Source organism: Euprymna scolopes, chromosome 9, assembly GCF_053919585.1.
Source record: "Euprymna scolopes isolate OS-2025 chromosome 9, ASM5391958v1, whole genome shotgun sequence".
Taxonomy (NCBI): Eukaryota; Metazoa; Mollusca; class Cephalopoda; order Sepiida; family Sepiolidae; genus Euprymna; species Euprymna scolopes.
In genome coordinates, this window is record NC_136490.1 from 60076228 (window position 1) to 60096444 (window position 20217).

The window sequence follows — 20217 nt, forward strand, 5'->3', positions numbered from 1 at the left end:
TAGTGTATTCTTTGTTAAGGTCGTATTTACTTAACATTAATTGTCTATGTATTTTGTATACAATGAGGAACAACAATCCCAGACTATTAATTTAAAAAAGGAAAGAGAGTTTAAATGCTTGACCTCTTAATAGAGACATCCAGACGAGGTTGCATTAGGATGCAAATGATATGTATCTGTGTGTATATCTGTTCGTACGCAAATACATACACGTGATTGATTTGGAAAAATATATAGGTAGTAAATTCGACAATGTAAAATCATGGCACCACTGGAAATAAAATACAAGTTATTTGTTTACACTGGCATAGCCGAGTTCGAACTTTACATGCGTCTGAAAAAATATTATAAAACAGGACCACGTTGCGTATAAATATTATTTCTGTTTCTGATAATATGCAAAATACGAAAACAGTGTTGTCATTTTTTAATCTACTTATTGTTGGGCTCAGATATAATTGCTAATTTATTTGTCAATAAAAGCCATACTATAAATATACCTATCCTAATTACTTATTATTCGGTGTGCATATTAAGTAGCATATATTTCTCGAAATGTCACAAATTACTTTTTTCTTACTAGTAGTAAATCAGCGGGAGTTACATAAAGATGGAACATTATAAACACGTGCATTATACTAATAGCACGGAATATAGAATAAACTAGTTTTATATAAAGAAACAATTTCTGAGTGCCCAAAATAACTGGCATATCGGTGTAAATAATGTCGACAAAATCTAAAGAACTTCAGTTTATTAATACACATTTACGTTTTGCCAGAATATCTAAGTGAATAAAATTTCAGTATTGGCGCCATTTAAAAAGAATTAAAAAACAGAACAAATTGTTTTCTATATTGAGCAAAATAGCAGGTATCTAACAATACATTCCACTCAATATATTTTCATATTAGCTGAAAGGCATTCTATAGAACATAAATGTGCTTCTCTTCCATTATTTTAAGTGTATATTTTGGTTATTCCTGACACAATAAATAAAAAGACAAATCTCATCTGCCTCAGGCTTTACCGTGCATTTCCGCCGGCTCTGGACATTTATTACTTATCAGTATAGGTTTAAAATGAAACTGGTTGGCTTTTTGTTATACATACCTTTACTGTTATGATATATCTTCCGGGGTGATTTTACAATGGCGAGCAACTTTATTTCGTACGCTTTTAGATATTTCAAGAATACATTAATTTGTTTTCGTTTATTATATTGCTAACTGCATGTATTTCTATATAAAATTAGGTATGTATGAATAATAATCTGCAATTGTTTCATTTTCATCTAAACTCAAAAAAAAATATAAAAGTGATTAGTAACAACACGTTATAGTTGTAGTAAATAGTACACTGCTTAATTACAAATAAATAAACAGAGTTACATACATAAAAACAAAGAAAATTTATTTTACGAACGATTTATAATAAAATAAAAGCTGGTTGCAATTGTTACACACTAATTTTATTGTGTATATATGATATATTCATAGTAATATCACCCTCCCTCTGTCATTCTGTCTCTCTTTCTCTCTCTCTCTTTCTATATATATATATATATATATTCATTCTCCCAAATACGACTCACTTAGATGTGGTAACAGTACAACTTACTCACTAATTATGTTTTACTTCCACTCCATCAATGAGCACCGGAACATATATTTCATAGTATATTTTTTTTCATAAATAACCGTCTCTTTCTCTTTCTTTCTCTCCCTCTTTCTCTCTGTCTATCGGTCTGTCTGTCTCTCTCTCTTTCTTCCTCTCTCTCTCTCTATATATATATATATACATATATATATATATATATATATAGTGATTACGCTACACTGAATATTCCACGTTGCATCCACCCTAGGACTCTTCAGGCTTATTACTTATCAGTATAGGTTTAAAATGAAACTGGTTGGCTTTTTTGTTATGCATACCATTACTATTATGATATATCTTCCGGGGTGATTTTACAATGGCGAGCAACTTTATTTCGTACGCTTTTAGATATTTCAAGAATACATTAATTTGTTTTCGTTTATGATATTGCTAACTGCATGTATTTCTATATAAAGTTAGGTATGTTTGAATAATAATCTGCAATTGTTTCATTTTTCACTAAACTCCAGCCATAAGCCTGAAGAGTCCTAGAGTGGATGAAACGCGGAAAATTTAAAAAGCTTAATCGCCATATTTATTTTATAACTAACTAAATAGCTCTACCTACGTGTTGAGCTCTTTTGTAAATAAATACTTAAGGTTTACGCATAAATTTATACTTTCGTATATTAATTTGATGTAAGTAAATGAAGTAGTTATATATATATATATATATATATATATAGAGAGAGAGAGAGAGAGAGAGAGAGAGAGAGAGCGAGAGAGAGAGTTAGATAGATAGATAGATAGATGTTATTTTATTTGTTTTGGTTTTTTTTGCGATTCGCTTGGAATAAATTCAATTATTTATACGAAAGTGCATTTTTACCTAAATACGAGTTAAGAATAATTTTCCCTGTGACCAATTGGGGAACGGCATGTATGATATTTATTATTAAATATTTGCATTACGTGATTTTCCGTTTCAAAAACAACTGATTTCCTCGGAATATAATCAACACACCTCTTTTTTTTAGATGTAGGTGTTTATTAATCAGAGAAAGACTGCATGTGTGTATTCGTGTGTTGATCTACGCTCTTCTTACTATTTTCTGTATACTAATCATATTGTGTTGTTGGCTCCAATACTATTGATATACTATAAACGTTATTCTTGCTACTACCACTATGATTAAAACTAAGTACTGCAGTAATTAATACAACAAATAATAAATGATAACTACATGATAGAAATTTCGTTTCATTTCTTTATGAAAGGATTTCATGTTTTCGTTCTTTTATAAATTTCTGCTTCTTAATAAAACTTTGAGACAAACTATTTTTAGTCGCGGAGGCCGGTAAGTAGACAGAATTTTTCAAACTCTCTCCACCCGGGCTGCCTACTGCGTCTATTTTTCCTTCTGGCTGCTATTTTTTAATTATTTTTTTTTATGGCTGAGGGTTGCTCATTACCCTTACTACACAACTTCCCACCAGCCCTTCTTGACCTTCCAAAACCGTTCATACCATGGTGAGCTTGGTGGGTTTATACCGAAAGCCGGTCGTAACATACGGAGATTGCATGTTGGGCAGTAGCAACAAAAATAGCAACAACAACAACAACAACAATCGTACTTTAATTTTTTAGAGGAGGGGACGCTTTCACCGGGCAGCACCGGTTAGCGGGTACTGCTAGTATAGAATAATAAGAGATAAAAAACGATAAAATAAAAATATATAATAATGCATATAGATTCAGTAGTTTATTTAATATGGCAATTATTAAGTTAATCAAATATAAAAGCATAGCGTTCCAGACGACTGTTCCCAATTCAATTTACAGTCATACTTAGATACGTTCTTTATTCAATCTTATAATAATAATAATAATAATAATAATAATAATAATAATAATAATAATAAATCAACATAATAATAAGTAGTAGTAATTATAGTAGTAGTAGTAGTAGTAGTTTTTTATTATTTTTATAAATTGCACTCAAAAAGAATTCTCACACAAGTCGTCATAAGATATTTTTTCACAGAAAAAAAAATCGGTTGCGTTCCCTTGCGTCCTTATGACAACAAATCTTTTCAGATTTCCAATGCTCTCCCTCTCTTTCGGTAACGGTTACAAATAGGTTTTCATCATAGCAGCAGCCGTTTGTCATTGACTTCTCGCTGGCAATGACAATTGGTCGTCATAGAAATTATATTCCACTTGGCTTTATAGAGGGCGCAAGATTCCGAATTAAACGAGCAGTGGCAATAGATATAGATCGAACTCATCTTCATTTCCAAACATATTACTAGGTGCCATGCGTTCGTCGGATTTTGTTCTATATAAAAGAAAACACTGTAAATATATGTGTATCGTCGTCTGTGTTAAAATATCTAACCGTTCTATTAAACGCTAAGAAACGCTTCATGTATTGCTTTCAATTTTTCCTGATACTACAAAAATCAATTATATTAACTTTAGAAATAACTACAATATAACATGCAATGGAGAATTCGCTCTGTAATAATGAACCCGAAATCTGCACGAATTACAATATATTTAAGTGTATTTTACGACCGGGGAAGTCGCACCCTTTGTTAATATTTGTATAAATGAAATAAAATTTGAATTACAAGTGTCAAAATATCTAGTAATTTTGAACATAGAAACGAACATTTTCTAAATATATGCAGGTAATTTGTCTTTATAACTTGTTGAGTTTACTGTTACGATGCAACAATATTTCAGGTCTATCAGTTCAAGTTACAAAATATTGTTTGCTAACCTAGACCTTATCAGGAAACGCAGAAGGAAAAATATCAAAGGAATCCTTAAGAATTTCATATATACATATATAACGGCTTAATAGATACAGTGATTGATATAATAATCGATAGATTTTGCTACTGTCAAGAATTGTAAAACGCAACTGAATTAAAGGAATAAGTTATAAGATGGTGAACACCATGAATTTTGGAACATAGCTTTATTGTCATTTATTTATCTCTCTCTTTCTCTCTCTGTATAAATAAATAAACACACACACACACACACACATATATATATATATATATATATATATATATATATATATATATATATATATATATATAAGCATTTCAGCCCAGCGTTGCCCGGGTGTTTGTTGAGCAAAAAAAGTGGTAGTAGGAAGGCAGGCTCGAACCGTACCGCGAATGAGGAAAAGAACGGGGAAAAACGTGACATTTTTGCTGTTACAACCACCGGAAAACAAGAAGGAGCGTACGTTTAAATTAAGGCTAGACAATCGAAAAGAAGGGGTGATGTTCGACAATATCGGCGGAAAAAGCGACCCCTGTTGAAAAGTGCCCAGTTGAGGGTAAGGAAATTAATGTTTTTAGACAATTTTTCGGTATTCGTCGTCTGAAGGGTCGAGCTTCAAATCGATACTGATCTTATGAAAATCCGTCGGCTCTGTCAAAAGTTTTTGGCAGACATGCAAACATACATACATTTATATATTGGTGTCTGAAATTTTCAACCCAAACCGATTAAAAAGTTTGCCCTAACTCTGAATACCCTTTATGTACAATTTCAAATGTTTAGACCAGAGGTTGATTTTTTTTTTAACTTTTACCCCTATTCAGACCCCTAAACATTAATTATTTTAGGATCAATTGAAGTTAGTACGTTAGACTCATGACCAAAGAAACCTATATATAAAATTTAAATTGTTTATACCCAAAATTGACGGAGGTATTTGGTAGAGTTCTCTGAGATGAAATCTGAGAAAAATGTCTGTCCGAAAACGGATTGAAAAGATTTTCCCAAATCTAAGTACCCTGTATATAAAATTATGTATCTGTGGACTGAAACTTGACAGAATTATTGCGTAGGGAGATGTACACAGAAAGACACACAGACTGACAGACACACATACATGTTTACTTTTATATAAATACTAGCACTCCAGCCCGGCGTCGCCCGGGGGGTTTGGATGTGTTTGGATGTGTCAGTTGTGCAAAAAAAAAAAAAAAAAAGTGGTAGTATGAAGGCAGGCTCGAACCCGTACTGCGAAGGAGGAAAAGAACGGGGCAAAAACATGACGGCTTTGCTGTTACGACCACCGCTAAAACCGGAAGTTGTGTAATTTTTAATTAAGGCTAGACAATGAAAGGATGACTTTAAAAACATCGGCGAATAAAGCAACCCCCCTGTAGAAGACTGCGCAGATAAAGGTGAAGAAAGTAATGTTTTTAGACAATTGTTAGTTATTTGCCGTGTTAAAATAGGTCGAACTTTAAAACGATACTGATCTTGTTAAAATATAATATAATATAATATAATATAATATATATATATATATATATATATATATATATATATATATATATATATATATATATATATATATATATATATATTAGAAAAGTACCCGTCGTTGACTGGGTTCAAAAACAGCCAATAGAAAATGGACTCTGATTTATAAAAGTAGGTTATGAAAAGGAACGGTTGTAAATTTAGGTTGAATATGGGGTATCAAATCCATAGCACAATATGATGAAAGTAAAAAGAAAATAGATAAACCCAATAATTTATTATACCATACCTGTTCACACTAAAACACTTACCACAATATTCTGTGGATCTATTTTAAAAAACCTTGTTAAACTTTGTGACATATTTCCATTCTATGGACGTCAGGTGTGAACGAACACTCTATAATTTTATTATACCATATTTCTTCAAACTGAAACATAATTATCAGAGTATACTAACGCAGATAGATATGAAAAGCATTTATTAAAGTTTGTGCCTGTTTCCATTCTATGGAGGCCAGGCGCAAACTCAGACCTCACAATTTGAATATACCATCCCTATGTAAGTTAAAACATACCTATCAAAGTATTCTTATATACATCCATATCAAAAACACTTGTAAACATTTTTTTTATTCCCATACTTTGTGGAGCAGGCGTGAACGCAGACTCCACAATGTTAATGAATCACCGTTCTGCTAGATAAAATATACCCATTCGTGTGCCTTGATACATCTTCTATCATTATATGCAATCAGTTTTTTAAAGTAGTCAACAATATAGGAGCCTATTCGTGACCAGACACACACACAGTATTTATTTGCTCCTCCACCGAGCAAATTAGGCACAACGCCGATTTTTAATGTGAGGAGTGAAGGGGAAATGGGGACCAACTCCGCGGGGAGTAGGGGAGCTGGATAGTGACAATTGGTATGAAGGGTTGCCCCTACAGTAACCAAGGTCTTATCTGTGCGGTCCCCCCACATAGGACCTTTGCTTGCAGTATCTGTCTGAACAGATACTACACTTTGAGATATTAAATATTTTATTCATGTTAAAAATACAGTCAAAATCAATGATGAACAAAAAACTTAGGCACATGGCCAACTCAAAAGGGGGGATTTTGGGGGTCGTTGGTCATCCTTGTCACTTCAGAACTAAACAAAATCTAAAGTTTCTCCCAACTAGTATCTTCTTTCACCATAATACCGCATTCACTCTTTCATATTGGGGGACGTCCTACTTAACTCCCAGTTTTTGAAACATTTTTTATTGACGTGTAAAAACAAAAAAGATCCCAATAAAATGGTACAATAATTCATTTGTTGTGGAGGGAGGGGGAAGAAAAACAAAAGGTGATTAGTAGGACCCTCCCAACCCCGTCTAGTTGATAGACTGCCCGTTCCACTAGGTTTGTAAAAGGAACCTGGCTTCTGCGGGTCAGTCCCTTGGTGGGGATGCCCTTTAGATGGGGTTGAATGAAGAAAAGAAAATTTTGTGGGTAAGGGTGGGATTTAGTTTGTATTTCTTTCCCTCAAAGATGGGTAAAATTTAGAGGAAGGGGTTAAAACAAAAATTGCAGGTAAGAGAGGATGGGATGTAACACACATTCAGCAAGCTGAGAGGCTACTTGTTTAATTTTACTTTACAGAACTGCGGGTTCCACACCTAGGCGAGGAAGACGTATTCAAATTTGGCTCCTCTTCGTAAACACAGACTTGCCACATGTATCCATCTTCTGTCAAATGCCGCGCGATGCAGCCTTCTTCTATCACATCTGATCTTCACCCGTAGTTGGTGTTTAAAAAAAGCGATCAGATCTTGATCAGAAAAAGACAACACCCCCCCGGTAACCTTGCAGACGCGACGTCCAAATCCCCATTCTCGCCACGGCCAGCATCGTAACGTAGACCATTTGTCTTTCCCGGTCCCACGGCTGCCTCACGTTGTCAACAACATTGGATACGGTAATTGGGCGAGGATGCTCAGGATCGATGCGAGCCGTCACTCCGCTGACATACGACCAGTAGTGGCGGAGTTCGCGGCAATCGAAAAAAGCGTGATCAGTAGTTTCTACGTCCGTTGTCCCACAACGGGGAACAATCAGGCGACTCCAAAAACCCGGAATTGCATTATATGTTGTTGAGTGGAAGTGCATTTCGGGCCAATCGCCAGGTCAGAGAGAACTCCGAATTGTTCAGATGACTCGAATCTGGCGCCCAGCTCCACAGGGAGCGGATCTCACCCTGCTGTCAACCCAAACGCACGCATAGCGGGCCGTCGGCGGCCCCCTTCACTAGATCCCTGTGAAGTTCCCTACGGGTAGCAGTCACAAGGTCACTGGACCTTGGTAGTCGTTTTAGCGCGGCTCGGCACTCTTTCATGTAAGCAGATTCTCCCCGCGGCTTGCGACGGCTCTCGATGGAAGGGTCGAGAACGAGGTCGGGGAAGGCGGCAGTAATCACGGGGTGCCACGGTTGGTCATCTTGCATATAGTGGCTCAAGTCCGGCATTCCCAAGCCTCCCTCACACGGACGTTGAATACAGACCTGTCTGCTCACCCAGTGTCTTCCTCTGTCCCAAAGAAGCGAGGACAAGAGTTCGACAAGAACTTTTAGGTGTTGTGCAGGCAGGGGAAGTACGGCCAGTCGGTAAAGGATGAGAGGAAAGACATAAGTGGCGCACGCCTCAGCTCTACCCTTTAAGGAAAGTTTCCTAGGAAGCCACGAATTGACTGCAGCCTCCACCTTTGACCGTACCTCCAACCAATTAGTGTCAAGCTGGAGACCCGGTCCGAACCACACGCCGAGGATCCGGACAAGGCCATCTGTCCAGTTGAAGGGCGCCGGGAGGTTTGCGTTGCCACTCCAGGCGCCCAACTGCAATCCTACCGACTTGCTGCGGTGTATCTTGGCCCCCATTATTCTTTCGTACTGTGCGAGTGCCTCCGACACGACCTCAATGTCTCTGAAGCCCGACACGAAGACCGAGACATCATCGGCGAACGCGGATACCTTGGCAGCTGAGCCGCCAGGCAGAGCCATTCTGCACAGGGCCGAATTTGCCTACCCATGCCTCAGCTTGCGGAGCAGAGGCTCCAAAGCAAGGACATAAAACAGGGGCGACAGCGGACAACCCTGACGAACCGACCGAGATATAACAAAGGGTTTCGAGCGCTTTCTGTTGACTTGCACGACAGCCATGGTCTGTCAATACATTACGGAGATCCACTTGCAAAAGTCAGGTTTAAAACCGGCGGCCTCTAAGACAGATGCAAGGAAACGATGGTCGACCCTATCGAAAGCTTTGGACTGATCTAAGTTGATCAGCGCGGCTTCCGTGTCGTCAACTATTTCCCCCTCGTGATCGTGCGGATCAGGTGCAAGTTTTTTTCTGAATTGATCTCCCCTTCACAGCGTAGTTCTGTTCCGGTTCAAACAACTCGTCGATAACAAACTGCAGCCGATTCCACAGGACCTTGGCCAAAATCTTCAAAGATGCGTTTAGCAGTTATGGGCCTGTAGTCGTCTAACTCTTCCCCTCCATGCCCGTCACCTTTCTTCAGCAATGTGATCACTCCCTTGGTTACCTGCCCTGGGATGGATCCCTGAGCAAAACAATGGTTGATCATATCCGTCAGAAGAGGCAGAAACATGGGCGACAGCCTCAAGTACAGTTCGTATGGCAGACAATCAAGTCCTGGCGATCTGTCACAGCTGACCTGCTTCAGCGCAGTAAAGACCTCCCGCTCCGTCACCCGGCCCTCGCAACTAGCCGCTCTAGCCGCCTCAAGGCGGGGAGAGTCGGCCAAAATGTCGCTAAAATCAAGGACCAGAAGATCGGAATGCTGCGTAAAATTCTCCTCGAAATGTTCTCGAAATCCCTCGCAGATCTCCCGAGTCGATTCCAGGGTGCGTCCATCCGGATGTCTGACTTTCGCAATGTATTTGTCCGAGCCACACCTAGAAACGCCACGGCGCACGTCTGCATCAGAATTGACTGCTTCGTTACCTATCTTTCTAAGCCTTGCTCTATCTACTTGGCCTTCGTAACGCTCGCTAGTCTCACGTAGAAGGTCCTGCTTAGTTAGTCCCTGACTCACCCTATCACCCTCCCTCGTAGCTCGGGCTAGTTTCTGCTCTAGCTGCTTCTTCGTCTTGGCCTTATCTAGTGCGAGGCGCTGGGCATACTTGACGGAGAAGTTTCTGATCTTGGCTTTGAGACCTCACCACCACTTACTTCCGGTAACCGCCCCCACTAGTGCTTTTTTAATCAATTCTCTTAATTGATCTCGGAAGTCTTGCATCTCCATAAGGGAGGTGTTTTACCTCCGGTACCCCGCTTACTTAGGCCTATTTCCTAGCTTCAGCCGGTATATAACTAATTTATGATCCGTCTGGCCTAGCCAAGTGAACGTGGGACAGGATAGGAAGTCTACTTCGCCTCTCCTAACTAACATCCTGTCCAAATAGGTATTTGGATAGGAGGAAATGCTATTGGTCCACGTCCACATGTCCCGCCCTGGATGCTCGACCCGAAACCTGTCGACCAATCAACATCTAGCCATTACATCAGCCAGGCTGGACTCGCACCCTCTAGCTCCGCCTCCTACCTTATCTATGTCGGGGGTCTAATATGGCATTCCAATCCCCCATTAGCACTACCCGCTTCCGAAAATCTACAAACGCGTCAAGCTGACTGAAGAATGAGACCCTCTCACGAGCGGTGCTGAGCGGTGTCCGTCTCAATTGGTGTGGGGACCGCTAGTTGTTGCTGCTTCTCTAATTGCTGTTTTTCTGGTTGATGCTGTTGCTGTTCTGGTTGCTGCGGCCGTTTTTGTTGCTGCTGCTCCTGTTCTGGATGTTGCTGCTGCTGCTTTGGTAGCTGCTGTTTTTGTTGTTGCCGCTGTGTTCGTGACATTGGTTGTGGAATTGGCCGCGGCAGCTGATGTTGTTGCTGCGGCTGGTTCAACGGCTGGTTCGTCTGCTACTGCTGTGACTGCTGCTGTGGCTGTTGCTGCGGCTATTGTGGAGGCTGCTGTTGTTGTTGTTGCTGCCTCGGTTGTTGGGTTTGTGGTGGGACGGTGGCAGATGGGATTGTGGGCTTCAATTTCTTCCTCATTACCGTGCTCCATTCCTCCCCCTTGGCCTCCTGCGTGGTATTTGGTTTCCTCGGTGCTGGGGTTGGTGCTCCGGTTGCAGGAGTTGTGACAATCTGTTTGGACACTGGTGCTGTCTCAGAGGTTTGGACCGCCTTTAGTGTCACTCGAGTAGGAGTTGACCTTTGAGGGCAGCTCTTGGCTATGTGACCCTGCTTTTAGAAGAACCATAATGTGGAGACGACGCCCCTCCACCACCACCGTCATAGTTGCCTCCTTAAATGTCAGCTGTGCTGGTATCGCCTGGAAGTCTTCTTTCTTTAGCCTCATGGCCACAGTGTAGCTGCCCAAGTGCATGCCGGTTTTCGACCGCACTGGGGTTATTTTTTCCACGTCGCCGAACTGTGTTAAGAAGGATCCCAGGATTTCTGCTGATACTCGCATAGTTACATTTAATACCTGCACCCGGGTCCTTGTCATGCCCTGGTATTTGGGCTTTAGTTTTATTCTCCCATGCTTAATTTCTTGTACGGAGAGTCTCTCCGCATCTTCCTTGGTGGGTAGGAGGATGTCCCACATGGCGTAGCTCCTCTAGTACAGGTATAGTACTGTGGTGTTTAGCTTGTGTAGGAGTCCCGCCATGTCTTCCTTTTTCATCTCTAGCAGGCGGTTTTCCGGCATATCGAGATGATGAGGGAGAGGGCTCTTTCTTCGATTGCCTCCCAAGCGCATGGTACTGGTTTAATTTCTGCCCCCTCTATGCATTGTGTGTACTTGGTCAAGTACACGTATCTATACTCTTGAGGAGGCAGTTGCTTCTCTACAGTCTTCCCCCATGCCGACCCTCTTGTTGGTGTTGGATCTTTGGTGAGCTTGGACTGTTTTTGCTGTTCCTTTGCGGAAGGGTTGCTATTTTGAGGGGCATTCTCCTTTCCGCTTTCCTTTGGGACCGACTCTCCTTGCTCTATGCTTCTTCCAGGAAATGCCTCCCTTTTTGGGGAGTCGGCCTCCTGGGGAGCATTGTCCCCTTTATTGTCCTTGGGAGCTTTTGCCCCTTTTGTTTTGGGGAGGTCTAGGCTGTATGCCCCCTCGTTTTCTTGATTTGATCCCCTTTTGGGGCAGTAGCCCTCCTAAGGACCACTGTCCCCTTATCCTCCTTTGGGGCTATTGCCTCTTGATTTTTGTTGTCAGAGCGGGATGCCCCATCCAACAGTTTTTCTCCTCTTTGTGGAGAATCGCCCTCTTGGGGAGCTGCTGGTGAGTTTTCTCCCTTCTCGAGGGTGTCCTTCGGTTTAGTGTCCGGGCGGTATGCCCCGTTGCTCTTTGCTCCCCCTGTTTAGGAGTCGTCCTCTTGAGGAGCAGTTTTTCTTGTGGTAGCCCCCTGGCCGGGGGTATCTGTTTTGGTGGTCCCCGGGCTGGGGGTGTCCATTTTTTAAAAAAGCTCTCTCTTCCCTATTAAAATTCACCAAATTGAGTGACGTGGAGTCGGCGTCCAAAGTGGGGAGCCGACTTTGGTGCCAAAAAGAAGTGGCGCCAAAGGCAGCAAGAGGAGAGATAGAACTGAGAGAGGGAGTGGGAAGGTAGTGGGGGGGAAGAGAGAACGTGTTTCCGACCCTCCCTCGCGGGAAGGTCGTAAATTATCAGCTCGGATCCCCCCGTGAGGCGGGAGAGCAGAGAAATACAGACCAAGGGGGTGCGGACAGAACGCTACCTAACAAGCTCATAAGGTGTTCCGGGCACCAGAGTGTGTCGCCAGAACAGCACTGCCTAGCGCTGTGTATGTATCAGAGACAGATGCTACACTTTGATCTGTCACGTTCGTGACCACACACACATACATTCAGCATTATATTATAGATTTGTAGGAAGAGGATGCGCGCCGAAAACGACTAACAAATTATTATGTATTTTTTTACGCGCATATGTTTATTTAATTGGATGCATATGAAAAGGTCTAAAGTAAATAACATAACATCATGAATTTTCTGCATGTTTACACGTTTATATATTATACTAGCTGTACCCAGCTTCGCGTTGCTGTGGCTCAGTTTGTTAAAATGGAACACATGTGAAAGTAGAGAAAAGTTTGATTCTTTTTTTCAAGAGAATGTACAAATTATTTATTTTTTTAACAGATGTTAAGAAAATAAACAGAAAAATACTTCCATCGTTAATTATGCCAAAAAATAAATAAAATGTTGATTTAGTGTTTCAATATGCTTATAAATTACGATAAAACTTGCTGAGTATGCACTGTTTTACGGTTGTTGTAAAAATGGAACGGAAACTTAAATTTCGCTTCATTTTAATCTTTCTTAATTTTTTAATTGTCCCCCCCAACGAATATAATCAAAACAGTAACATTCAACAATTGTACTTTATGTATATAAAACACAAAATGGGTGTTTGTATTACTGTACACATAGATTCGAAAAAGTTGTGAAAAAGAAAACAAATATATAACAAATAAATGTTTTCAAAGCCAAGATAAGTTACTTTTCTGCCAAACTGGATATATATATATATATATTTTTCGTGTATTCAATGTAACATATTTATTCAGCTCGAAAACCATACAGTGTTTACCGATGTATTCGAAAATTCAAGATGGCGTCTCACACCCTCTTTGATCACCTGTAAGTAAGTTTGGTGCGTTTCACGTAAATGTCAAATCAGGTTTTCATTAAAACCTAACCACGCTGGTTATAACGAAATCGAAGTAATGTAATTGTGAATTCAATTCCAGGTAACGGATTGTGTTCTGTTTGAATCTAATTTTATTATAATAAATGGTTTATAAATTGTGTTTGTGTTTTATCCTAACCAATGGCAAAGTAAGCGTGGTTCGTTTCAGCGTAAGTCCAGTCCAGTCCAGTTTTTAGATAAATTCTAACGGCTGGTCGGTTTAAAATGTCTCCTGACTTCAATTCCAGGTAACGGATTGTGTTCTGTTTGAATCTAATTTTATTATAATAAATGCTTTATAAAATGTGTTTATGTTTTATGCTAACCAATGGCAAAGTAAGCGTGGTTCATTTCAGCGTAAGTCCAGTCCAGTTTTTAGATAAATTCTAACCGGTGGTCGGTTTTAAATGTCTCCTGTGAACGGTCTGGAACGGTGTAAGTGAGTGGCGGTGGTAGGATGAATTTGTAAGAACGAGTTTACTTTACTACTTCCATTAAATGTAACCGATTTTTACAGTGGACTCTCACCAGACAGAATATAGGAAACTCTGATCAGCGAGATCCTGGATATGTAATAACCCTATAACATACGGCAGATGTCGTGATTCAGTTTGTGAATGATACGGCTGCACCAAATGTATACAGGTGCAGTCCTATAAACGTCAAAGTCGGAGGGGAAAAAATGAGTTCATTTTATTTATATAGATAGATATACTACCTGTACCCGGCCACGCGTTGCTGTGGCTCAGTTTGTTAAAATGGAACACATGTGAAAGTAGAGAAAAGTTTGATTCTTTTTTTCAAGAGAATGTACAAATTATTTATTTTTTTAACAGATGTTAAGAAAATAAACAGAAAAATACTTCCATCATTAATTATGCCAAAAAATAAATAAAATGTTGATTTAGTGTTTCAATATGCTTATAAATTACGATAAAACTTGCTGAGTATGCACTGTTTTACGGTTGTTGTAAAAATGGAACGGAAACTTAAATTTCGCTTCATTTTAATCTTTCTTAATTTTTTAATTGCCCCCCAACGAATATAATCAAAACAGTAACATTCAACAATTGTACTTTATGTATATAAAACACAAAATGGGTGTTTGTATTACTGTACACATAGATTCGAAAAAGTTGTCCAAAAAAAACAAATATATAACAAATAAATGTTATCAAAGCCAAGATAAGTTACTTTTCTGCCAAACTGGATATATATATTTTTCGTGTTGTTATTCAATGTAACATATTTATTCAGCTCGAAAACCATACAGTGTTTACCGATGTATTCGAAAATTCAAGATGGCGTCTCACACCCTCTTTGATCACCTGTAAGTAAGTTTGGTGCGTTTCACGTAAATGTCAATTCAGGTTTTCATTAAAACCTAACCACGCTGGTTATAACGAAATCGAAGTAATGTAATTGTGAATTCAATTCCAGGTAACGGATTGTGTTCTGTTTGAATCTAATTTTATTATAATAAATGGTTTATAAATTGTGTTTGTGTTTTATCCTAACCAATGGCAAAGTAAGCGTGGTTCGTTTCAGCGTAAGTCCAGTCCAGTTTTTAGATAAATTCTAACGGCTGGTCGGTTTAAAATGTCTCCTGAATTCAATTCCAGGTAACGGATTGTGTTCTGTTTGAATCTAATTTTATTATAATAAATGCTTTATAAAATGTGTTTATGTTTTATGCTAACCAATGGCAAAGTAAGCGTGGTTCGTTTCAGCGTAAGTCCAGTCCAGTTTTTAGATAAATTCTAACCGGTGGTCGGTTTTAAATGTCTCCTGTGAACGGTCTGGAACGGTGTAAGTGAGTGACGGTGGTAGGATGAATTTGTTAGAGAGAGTTTACTTTACTACTTCCATTAAATGTAACCGATTTTTACAGTGGACTCTCACCAGACAGAATATAGGAAACTCTGATCAGCGAGATCCTGGATATGTAATAACCCTATAACATACGGCAGATGTCGTGATTCAGTTTGTGAATGATACGGCTGCACCAAATGTATACAGGTGCAGTCCTATAAACGTCAAAGTCGGAGGGGAAAAAATGAGTTCATTTTATTTATATAGATAGATATACTAGCTGTACCCGGCCACGCGTTGCTGTGGCTCAGTTTGTTAAAATGGAACACATGTGAAAGTAGAGAAAAGTTTGATTCTTTTTTTCAAGAGAATGTACAAATTATTTATTTTTTTAACAGATGTTAAGAAAATAAACAGAAAAATACTTCCATCATTAATTATGCCAAAAAATAAATAAAATGTTGATTTAGTGTTTCAATATGCTTATAAATTACGATAAAACTTGCTGAGTATGCACTGTTTTACGGTTGTTGTAAAAATGGAACGGAAACTTAAATTTCGCTTCATTTTAATCTTTCTTAATTTTTTAATTGCCCCCCAACGAATATAATCAAAACAGTAACATTCAACAATTGTACTTTATGTATATAAAACACAAAATGGGTGTTTGTATTACTGTACACATAGATTCGAAAAAGTTGTCCAAAAAAAAACAAATATATAACAAATAAATGTTATCAAAGCCAAGATAAGTTACTTTTCTGCCAAACTGGATATATATATTTTTCGTGTTGTTATTCAATGTAACATATTTATTCAGCTCGAAAACCATACAGTGTTTACCGATGTATTCGAAAATTCAAGATGGTGTCTCACACCCTCTTTGATCACCTGTAAGTAAGTTTGGTGCGTTTCACGTAAATGTCAATTCAGGTTTTCATTAAAACCTAACCACGCTGGTTATAACGAAATCGAAGTAATGTAATTGTGAATTCAATTCCAGGTAACGGATTGTGTTCTGTTTGAATCTAATTTTATTATAATAAATGCTTTATAAAATGTGTTTATGTTTTATGCTAACCAATGGCAAAGTAAGCGTGGTTCGTTTCAGCGTAGGTCCAGTCCAGTTTTTAGATAAATTCTAAGCGGTGGTCGGTTTTAAATGTCTCCTGTGAACGGTCTGGAACGGTGTAAGTGAGTGGCGATGGTAGGATGAATTTGTTAGAGAGAGTTTACTTTACTACTTCCATTAAATGTAACCGATTTTTACAGTGGACTCTCACCAGACAGAATATAGGAAACTCTGATCAGCGAGATCCTGGATATGTAATAACCCTATAACATACGGCAGATGTCGTGATTCAGTTTGTGAATGATACGGCTGCACCAAATGTATACAGGTGCAGTCCTATAAACGTCAAAGTCGGAGGGGAAAAATGAGTTCATTTTATTTATATAGAAGAAAGAAAGAATAGAAGATAGATAGATAGAAGAAGAAGAAGAAGAAGAGATAGAAGAAGATAGATAGATAGAAGATAGATAGATAGATAGAAGATAGATAGATAGAAGAAGATAGATAGAAGTTAGATAGAAGAGAAGAAGAGAAGAGAAGAAGAGAAGAGAAGAGAAGAGAAGAGAAGAGAAGAGATATCGTGTCTTCACGAATAAGCCGATCATCAGGAAGTTTGTATGTGTACAATTTTATATATTTGAAGGGCGAACTTCTACTGATTAGTTGATAATCATGAAATTTGTGTAACTGTATTTGTTTGTATATTTCTATGGATAAGATTCGCGTCTCAATTTATTGACGAACATTATGAATATTTTCTGTGTATATATTGTTATATGGTTGTATGGATATGATTCGCGTCTAAACAAATTGGCCGATTAGTATGAGTTTTGTATATATATATATATATATATATATATATATATATATATATATATATATATATATGTGTGTGTGTGTGTGTGTGGAATGATTTATGCTTAAACTAATTAACCGATAATTACAACTTTATTGTATGTGTATATGTTTATATATTGATATAGATAGGATTTAATAAAGCGATCGTTTTAGAACGTATACGTGTGTATAATTTTAGATATTTGTATGAATACGTGTCGTTCTAGAACTAATTAACGGATCATTATTTATTTTTGTATTAATATATGTTTATAAATTTATATGGATACGAATAATATGCAAACTGATAAACTGACAATATACATTTGTATATGGTTATTTATTTGTACGGATAAGAGGTGTACTTTACCTAAATAAACAATAATTATATATTTGTTTCTATATGTACATGTTATATATTTGTCGTATTTAATCCTTGCACTATATAATACACCGAACATTATACATATATTGTATGTGTAATTTTGCAGATATTTGAAAAAGTATTATCTAGTCTTTGATAATAATTTTTTGTATTCATATACTTTGATACAGTGTGGAACGATAAAATCGTCATCCACGATAAGAGGATAATGTTTCATTCATATTTTGATGGAAAGCAGTTTTCTCTTTGGCTGCAATCTACAATTTACACAGTTGTGTTTAACTCCTAAGAATGATAGGAGCCTTCTAGCTTGTCTGAAAGTGTCACAATGTTCGACGAGCAAGATTAGAGATGCGCTACTATACAACTCATACTTTTTACCAAAGTTATGACAACAGGACCATTGGCAGTACCCTCAAAATATATCACTTGATTCCAACGAATAACAGGGACGTGCCTATGGTGATAAAAACGAAAGTTTTTAGTCAGGATTATGGTCTTTTCTTGCTTGAAAGTGATAACCACATCGTGCCACCTCACATCCTTGAAGTCATCTTGAAAGTCAACACCAAAGTGGATATGCTGAAAAGTATGGCGATTAATCAGGTGGCCGCTGGCAGACCCTGGGTATGCCAGCAAGATTTGGCGCCGGCCACAAGTCCAAAGACACCCAACCTTGGCTTCAGTAGGAATGATATGACTTTGAACAATACTCTCACTCCTCCCCTTCTTCCCCCAATTCGAACCCGTTGGATTTCTTATTTTGATCATACGCCTAGAACACCAGGAACATGATCTCCCACAACACGAAAGTCAGTGTAATGGCCGCTATCAGCCAGGTATTCGTCGAGTCTACGTTGGCGCTTATGGAAAAAAGTATGCACCCAACTCCGGACTCGTATCGAGGCAGTGATTTAGGCTGAAGCGACTACTTAATATATACCAGCTGTACTATATAATCAACATACCTGAAATGATTTCTGCAATAAAAGGTTGTTTTTTTTAAAGCTGTAATATTTTTTTAGAACCACATCATCGTTCCTCTTTGTATATTTGTATGGAATCCCGCCTTAAATAATTGACCAACCATTACGGTTTTTGTATGTGTATATGTTTATGTATTTGTATGGACAATATTTGCGTTTAAACTAATTAACTGCTCCTTATTAATTTCATGTATTTTACATGTTTACCTGCGTAAATCTATCTATTTATATTCATTCTACAACTCTGAATTTTCTTGTCAAGATGTCACCGTATCAAATTATAATCTCATTACGTTATATTTAAATGAGCCTAAAACATCTTTATAAAGACGATATAAGCTACATGCGTACGCTATATGAGGACATGTTTAAATATTTTATAAAACAAGTAAGATTAAAGGTTAGGAATGATTTTAATGCTCTAAAGAGATTTTTACTGTCGCATGATTATAGATCACATTTAATGCAACTTGGCAAACATTCACTTCTTTTAATCAACTTAATAATAGAATAAACCCAGATAAAAAAATAAACACCATCTATTGTCTATGCATAATTGAATAGATATGAGTTTGAAATAAATAAGAGAGAGAGAGATTTTATTTAATGATACAGCAACATTTTTCACTCAGAACAAAAATTATTCTTACTGGAAGAAAGTTTTTCTTTCTTAACGGTCTCGAAGCTAAACGACATTATGAGTTCAAAAAACTATTATTAACAGATAGTTATACAGATTAGTGTTGCAAGTTCTGTGGAATATCGTGTGCCTTACTAGTATGTATGCATGCATGCATGTATGTAGGTATGTATTATGTATGTATGTATGCATGCATGTATGTATGTATGTATGTGGGGATATATGTATGTGGGTATATATGTATGTCAGGTCATGTCATGTGCTACTGGCACCATGTAACCCAGTACTACCTGCCTCATGGTCGGGTCACCGGCGACTAAACTGGTTCCCCCACCAGACTTGTTTGGTAAGGAGGGCGGCTAGTCTCCCTGAAGGATTAAAAACAAGACCTTCCAAAGGGCCAATAAACTCTTTTTCTGGGTCAACGGCCAACTAGCACCGTGTATATTTGTGTGTGTGTGTATATGTTTATTGGGGCGGAGAGGGCTCCCGTAAGCCGTGGTGAAGGCCGCCTTTCTAGGAGAAGCACATCTCTGATTTAAAAAAACATAAAGCGGAAGACCATTACCCGCATTAAGCTGGTCTGCAGTTTAATTTATTGCTGGCTATCTTGCTCTTGCTTGTTGCTGGATCTCAATATTTTGAACCGAGAGAGAGACTTAGCTGTCGTACAGAGCTAAGACTCTGTAACATCATACTTGTATAGATACTCCCTCAGGCATTTGGGCTCATGGATTTTAAATGTCTGAGGGAGTGGAACTCGTCTGACAAGACGTTGCAATCATCATATATGTATGTATGTAT